At 35.7% G+C, this 8322-nt stretch overlaps 1 protein-coding gene across 1 annotated transcript in view; it reads right to left on the bottom strand.

Annotated features, from left to right (window-relative positions):
- The window catches only part of CENPP (centromere protein P), a gene marked incomplete at both ends in the record, with an annotated part of 136337 nt that overhangs the window by 48797 nt on the left and 79218 nt on the right, over positions 1-8322 (bottom strand). The window lies entirely within an intron of this gene.

Here is an 8322-nt window from a genome sequence, read left to right as displayed (position 1 = left end):
CTAGAAACGCAGCTTTATTTATTCTCTGCTACTAACAGGTCTGCTTATTTCTGATTTAACTCTTTCTTGCTATTATAAAGATACAGTATATTCTATACTGAAGTAAAGGCAGTAGTTTGTTTCTTGATATAATTTCATTATAAAAACTTTAAATGTAAAAATAGAAGCTCAAGATTAGGTCACTGAATTTTATTTCTATTGGCAGAAATTCTACTTAAATACAATAGACCAAATTGTGCCCTCATACACCTCCACAAGGTCAGGTTTTAGAAAAGAATAACTAAACCTTCAACTAGGTCCTGTCTTGATTAATTAATTTTAAAACATTTTAAGTGCTAAATGGTACCGTCAGCTTTAAAAATAATACAATTAAAAGTCTTTCAGCTGTGAACATTCTAGCAGTTCAGTGAATTTCTTAAAACACCACAGCACTGGATTTTCTACCAAATATTTTGCAGTGAGAAATTCTCTTCTGATTGAAATTTCACCGCAAAAATGTTAAATTGTTTGTTTTAGAGAGATGACCCTGAAAAACCATCAGGTCTGTGTTTGAATCCAGGGAGCTAGAGGAAGGAACAATTATTTTTTTTTTTAAAAAACAAATTTTATTTTACTTTCTTTTGCGTGGGAGGTACCATTCACTTGTACAATAGTCAGTTCGCTAACTTTTTATGCTGTATTTGATCAGGATCATGGTATTCAGTTAGGGGACTAATTAGTTAAAACTACAAAACACTCAGTTAATGGTTATTTAAATGCTTCTAGATAGTCATAAATCACCACTTCAGAGACAATGTTGATAGAGCAGCTTCAGTAATAATTTGATATGAATGTCTGCTTCGATAGTTCATAAATAGATCTGTTGCCCTAGAAAGGAGTTCAGTCTTTTGAAGAAGCATTTTTAATATTGTGCAACAGATTTTAATATTATATTTTCTGAAATAGCCAAAATCTTGATAAAATTAATGAACAATCTATTTTAAAGTACAATTTCAATTAACTTTGAAATAGCATCTTTCATACTTCTTCAATTCTAGAGTCCTTTCTTATAAGAGTAAGAGCACTGCCAAGTCATTATCATTCTCACATACACTGTCCCCTTTCTCTCCTGGGCTGCACAAAAACATATGTACTTTGCTTTCTTCAGTATTATAGGTATGCTGCCTAATCATTTCTTCTTCAGAATAGAGCAGAACAAAGGATTTAAGGGCACGTGAAAGCTCTACGTGACTGCACATCATAAGGGACTCAAATTAACTAATGAACCGTACCTTTCCTGCCATCACTCTGGAAGTGAAGGTTTTGCAGTTCCCACACATCCCAAACTCCTGCCAACAGACACCTCAATGTAATCAGCCCAAGATTGCTGTTCACACCCTATTTAATGGTGAAGGATCCCAAAACTTTTTTTAGCATATTAACTAACACTTGAGTTAGGTTTTCTCTAAAGCTATACAATCAGGATAAAAGCAAAGTCACATTGTTCTAGCTCAAAGTTTTTACTTAAATAAACTATTATGTGCAAGGCACAACAGTACTTCATCGGCAGCGGGTCAAAAATATGAAGTATTTCTGCTAAGAAATAATCCTAAAATATGCGAATTCCTGTAAAAAGATTGCTTTGGATGTTTTGTTTGGTAACTATGGCCAGAAGTGATTTGGTAAGACTGAAATCAACAGGCTGGGTTTTTACATGCAATGCTCTGGTTTGGGTGATCTGATGTCACGGCTCATACACTTTGAACATTTGATTCCTCCCTTCTTTTTGATTTTGGCTAATACTTTGACTAATTTTTTTTGTCTTTGTCAAACACCATTAAGTTCCCAAACTACTATTTTGAGAGATTAAAAAACCTAAATTATTAAAATGAATACTTTTAGTCTATTCCTAGATTTTCCAACACTGCTGAGCAGTGTTTTCAGAAGCTTCACTAAGCATTCTGAATACACAGACTGACCCAAGGAGGGATTTTCAGATCTGTATCACACCATTGTATGTATTCTTTTAATAAATATAAGCAAAACACCATGTATCACTGCAATTCTTTTCATTCAAATTGAATACTTTTCTTATCCAAATGTTCAGATTTATAAGACCCACTAGAAAATCTCAGTTGGATTCCAAAGGGGTAACACCACTACAGTACAGATGACTGAAGTTTTGTCACGACCACTAATAAACTTCCAATAGGGGCTTTTTCACATCTAAGATACCATAAAAGTGAACTTTATGCAAGCCATGTATCTAAGATTGTTCCTTTGGCCATTTAATACACTTAGTATCAAGCATGTCTGAAATTATGCTGTGGTGAGCTGCTCCTATGAGAAGCACTTGTTATCATAACATGACCTAAAATTAGTATGCAAAAATAGTACCATGGTAGTGAAACAGTGAGACTGAAGGAAAAACATTTTGGAATCAGAACATAACAGTAGCAGAGGCAGAAGACCAAGGAGGAGAAAAAAGCCAAGGGATGAAGAGTATGCAACAAATGGATGCTTACTCACTTAAGAAATACACGGGCAATTAAACTTGGATAACATTTCCGTATGTTACATGTAAGCAGTTTAAGTCTGTTCACTCTTCAAAATTGCCAACAACACTGGAAGTGAAATAGGCCTTATAAAAAAACCCACTACTTTTTCACAGTGAGACTCAAAGGATTTCATAACCAAAGTAAATGGATTATCACCCTTTTATGGCTTGTGATTGTAAGACAGAGAAGTGACCTGACCGTTCTTGGTCAAAAAAAAATATAGGAAGAAATTCAGACTCTTCTGGCCACTGGTAGGATAAAAAACACAAGGACAGCCCAACACAAAACCACTACAGTTACTGTTTATTCTCTAAAGTATATTTCAGCAATTACTTTTTGCAGACTTATATTAGAAATGAATATACTTCAAGAAGGCAATTAGATTCAGAATGGAATATAGTTCTGCTAAAGTATTATCAGACTTGGGAAGTCTTACAAAATAGTACAGACAAAGCCCTGTAATAGCCATTCCATACTCCTGTGGCACTGAAATAACGTGCTTGGGCCTCAGACCCACTGGTCCTTTGAAAGTTTCCTAAAGTCTTTAAGAAGGCAGCACTTTATCTTTTAGTCTGGCAAGAAGTTCAGCTGAGATATAACAGGAGAGCTTTCACATTATTCCTAGACAGGTGAAACAATGACTTCCTGCCCACAGGAAGCCACTGCATGCAAATGTGTAAATCCCTGATGAGAATGTGGTTTAAAGAAGGAAGCTGTTAAGTAACAATTTTGACCAACGACTGGATTTGGGTGGATGTGCAGAAGGACTCTCATTTTTTCTGTTCTCCAGAGGAGATGTAGCAGCAATTTCTGTTGACAAATAAATAAAAGCTGCAAGTTGCTAAGACTGCAGAGATGTTCCATTAGAATTTTTTTAACCGATGTTGAAACAATGAGTAAGGCATTTTGAATTCAGTAAGTGACCCAGAATAGCAAAGGTTAAGACTCAACAGCTGCAGCAATTCAAGAATCACAATGCTTTGTGGAATAAGAGGAGACTCTCTGTTCTATTTCAAAGTGATGTGCATTGTTGGCTCATGCATCATACATAAGAATTTGGCCAAGACCTGCTAAATCCTTCAGGTAGGTTCCATTATAAATTCAAACGTGTCAAGCACGACGTTAATGAAACTTCCTAACAGAAGACATCCTGCAGGTATCACCATATTAATAGAAAGAGTCACTGACATTTTTACTGAGTAGGATCTTTCTACTGGTTAGATGATGACAGAACTTTGAGGTGTTTTGTTCACATGAACATACAGTTTTGGTAAGACACAAACCACAATGGTGCCCAACAGCATAAGACTGCTGCCATGGAAACTTGGGTAGTTTTCTGAATTTAAAGCAATTATTAGGTGGCAATGTTTCCTCTAAGATAAGGTAAAAGATCTTCATTTACAAAAATACCCTCAGAAAAATGAAGGCATCAAACGCCTCCCAAAGTGAATTTGATTCCCATGCATCGAGGTTGTAAGAACTTCTGAGACCCCAAAAATGTTGAGCTCACACTCCTTTCTCAATTTTCTATTTCAATTTAATAAGGAATAAAGAGATCCCCTCATGCCAAAACTACAAATCACTCAATTGTGTCCCAAAGAGAAGTCTGAGGCAAAAATCACAAGCTTTCTAGTGGCCCAGGACAATAAATTTCATACAATGGATTTTCTTTATGAAACACTACTGGGAGCGGTTGATACCGTTTCTGAACTTTAAATTCTAAAACATACATCATGATTGCTGCAATTACTTCAAAACCCCTAGTAGGAAAACAAATCAGTAGTGGGAAGCATGATTTAGTTTATTTCCCTACCAATAATTTGGTCACTCTCTTACTGAAAGAAGTCAATTAACTTTTAACATCTCTTTCAAGTCACAACTTTATAAACAATTATGCCATGGCAGCAAAATAAACAGTTTATAAATTTTGTTGTAACAGAAATGTTAACTAGTTGAAACTCTCATGTGAAAACATTTCCTAATCTAAGGACTATGTTTGTATTTGAATGTATACAATTTTCACACAACACAAAAGATTGCAGACAGTAAAATATTTGAAACATGAAAAATACTACCAAAACAATTTTCCATAATAATCCTGATGGCTTTCTATGCAAACCATTTTTCTGAAAAGAAGTCTAAAGATTGTATGTTTCTAGATTAATACAATATCAGATGCTCTACAAGTTTGAGGCTTCCAAAAGCAAGCTTCAAAGTCTCTACTTGTTTGCAAGTGCAGGCGCTTGAAGATGGAACCACAGGGACCTACCTGCCTCTATTAATTTTGGATTACAGCCTGAAACAGCCAACAAAGAGTCCCTCCTTCTGTCTATATAGAGAAAGCAACAATGAACCGGCAGTATCAATATGTGTTACAGCTTTTATTCAACCACTCCTTGCTAAAGTTATCTAGCAAGTTCTAGAAGACCAAAATTCAGGCCAAATCACTGCTGAAAGGGGTAGGGTCAGTGTCACACTGTGATCACCTTGTAGAACATCCCAACCACAGAGGTGAAGCATGCTATGGCAATAGCGTATGCTTTTATAGAGTTACTTTTAAAGATAGTTTTGCATACAGGATGTATTTAAAGATTTAGTGGACCAGAAACAGCAGTTAACTATGTAACCTACACTCATTTGGAGGAAACTCTGTGTAACAGTCTTACAGTCCTGAAAAAGTACAAATATCCACCCCAAAAGACTAGTTCCTAATAATATGTTTGAGTTATTCAGTAGACTTACATTCCTGTTTTCTAATGAACAAAAGAGAGATCCTGCTGCTACTGCTTATTTAGTAACATTACCCTTCTATCAGAGCTAGTTACCGTTAAATCCCAAACTCTATTTCAAGGGCAAAGGCTTTAATTTTACTTCTTTTGGCACAATGGAAACCATTTTAAATGAGGGGAAAACAGCGGACATGTGAAATAAGAGCTCTGATTTAATGTTGTCAACAACTTCTGCACAGTTACAAGGCCTAAACATTGCGGAAAAATGTTGGAACACTTTTTCCATCTAAAAGTAGCGAATACGTCATTTAAAAAACTCTAAAATGCATTAAACAGATCTCCTTTTCCACATTAAGAAATGATCATATGATCAAAATGAATTTAGCTTTTTGTTTTCAGAAGATATCAACATATTACTGAAAAGTTTTATACAGATTCAGGCAAAGAGCTACTCTCAAATGCTAGCAAGCATAATTTTAACAATTTTCTTATAACTGCTATGATGAAAATCAATGGAAATACATTGCTTTAATGTTCCCAATATGCAAGTTACAAAGTCACATTACACGTGTAATGTTCCTTGGTAACCGACACCCTGTTCCATGTTAAAATTCCATCAGGATAGACCCATGAAGACTTAACACTGTTTTTTTTCTTTTTGGTTGAGAAGTGAACAGAAAACACCAAATGGAACCTTCCATAAGCATTTTCCACTACATATGATGCAAGATGAACAAGGTGCAATAGTTCCTAAGCCTTTGAATTACCTTTGGGAAAACATTCATGTACCAATGTTCATCCCTGAAAGAATTTACAGTTAAGTACTGCATAAAGCATTCCTGATCATAATAAAACCAACTCATGATAAATTAACATCTTTTTATGATACTGAAAAACTCCAGCAAAGCAAAACTAGCACAACAGATTTGTTCACATTCTGGTGTCAACTTTTTCCACACACTAGATGTCTCTATCTAAACCGGATAGTGTTTGATCAGTCTTAAAAGGAATGGCATTAAAAAAAGCCCAAACCCCAGAGTCAATCTCAAAACTAAATGAAACAGCTGTCTTAAGAACACAGCTTTATTTTACTTCAAGGACACAAAAAGCAAAGGAACACCATAAACAGTAATACCCTTTCCCTGTAAAACTATTTCTGGTCACTGTCAAAGACAGGGGACTGGACTAGATGGGCTCTGCTCTGAGCCAGTGCAGCTGGTCTTATGCTCTTACGTACTTTATGCACAGCACTGCTTAATTGCCACTGGACGTCACTTTGCACATTTCTGTTAAGTACTTACTGACTTTATTAGCCTGTGAACACACTTAATGGAGTTTCCCAATACACAGTCTGGTCATTGCTACGAGATTTCTTGGAATAATACATGACTGTCGCTTCCCCGCCGTCACGTCTACTAAAAATTCCCACCAACAACTTGAGTTTCCTAGGACACTACATGATACAAACGATGGGGAATCTCACTTGAACAGAGAGGTGGGCTAGAGAGCTGACAACAACTTTAGATCTTGGCATTGCTCAGTAGCTGAGTACTATTATATGAGCCCACACAGCTTCCATGAATCATTCTATTGCAGGCACTACCTAAAACTAGAATTTAGGTGCTTATTTCATACAGGTCTGTCTTTCACTGATGCCTATATACCTGGGAACCCCTCTCCCCATGACTAGTAGTAGTCACTTTTCACTTATTTTCATCTAGGAGTTCTAGTTCTATGGGTAGAGGGGTATTTGGGGCATTGACTTCAATGCTTTTTGTTCAGAAATTGCCGTTTTTACACCTTGGGGAAATGCTGTGTGCTACAACTAACTAGAAGACTGTATTAACCTCAAGAAAAAGATGTATGTCTCTTTCCCAGACTGCAGCTTCTTTTATAAAACTTTATTTCTTAGGGAGGATAAAAATATGCACAACTATGCTGGGTATTAGGAGTAAGGCAGCTGGGGGAAATGCCTGAACGTTGCTGATTTATCATAAGATCCAGTAACTGTTATGCTGGGCTCAGAAGATTACCTGGTGTTTGGGATTTACAAAGGCTTAGTTATTCACTTTTCTCATAAAAGCCAGTGATGTTCTTGCCTTATGCTTCAGATTCAGTCCTATGAGTTTGCCAGCCATAATGGACACAAACATTCCCTGTAGTCTCTTCAAGTGAACAAATACTCAGGAGTTCAGTCAATTCCCCAGTCTGCTTGAGTCATCCTGACTCCATTCATTAAACAGATTTATTTTTTTCCCAAGGATTTAAGAACTAGAGTAAATTAAAGCATTAACAGCTGCATGATTTAAAATGGTAATCTTAAACTCCTACAACCACCTTATAATTTCTTTTTTAATAGTCTGTTTTGTAAGGAATTTCCTTACACTGAGTAAATAGTCTCTGTAGTTCAGTAGAATTTCCATTTCTTTTGTGTTTCATTCTTTGTACAGGATACAGATCTCCACACAGTTACTGAATGCAAACATTTGCGTAATTCATGGCTTCTGATTTATGCTGCTATTTACATGAACATAGCTTTGATAAAGTGACTTATCAAGATCAGCTAATAATGTACTATTTTCTACAAAGTACTTGGAAGCAGTTAGGTCAGAGATAAAAAAAAATCATTCCAAGTGTGTAGCATTACAAGTATATATATACAGAAAAGTGTCAGGTTTACATGCACTATTACTAAAATAAATCTATGTTCCTCTGTGGGAACTCTTCATGTGACAGCAATTCCTAGGGAAAATATATAAAAGCTGACTTATTTTTTCCACAAGACGGATATTTTTCTCAAAGGAGTAATACTGAACACAGCTGTGGAAATATTAGATATTCAACACCACTACCAACCAAGGCAAGAATCTTCTAAATTAATTATGTAATAGTATTTTTAGGGGATTAAAATCAGGAAAAATGATTAAAATTGACTTCATTTTTTTTCACAGCAATTTCTCCAAAATTCTTAAAATCAGCTATGCCATTACATTTTATTCTCTGGCTTCATGCATTCTGTTCCTTCAAAACCTTCACAGTTAGGGAATGGTTGCCCT

This window comes from Gallinula chloropus (genome assembly GCF_964237585.1).
Source record: "Gallinula chloropus genome assembly, chromosome: 12".
Taxonomy (NCBI): domain Eukaryota; kingdom Metazoa; phylum Chordata; class Aves; order Gruiformes; family Rallidae; genus Gallinula; species Gallinula chloropus.
This window is presented reverse-complemented; position numbering and strand designations above follow the sequence as displayed.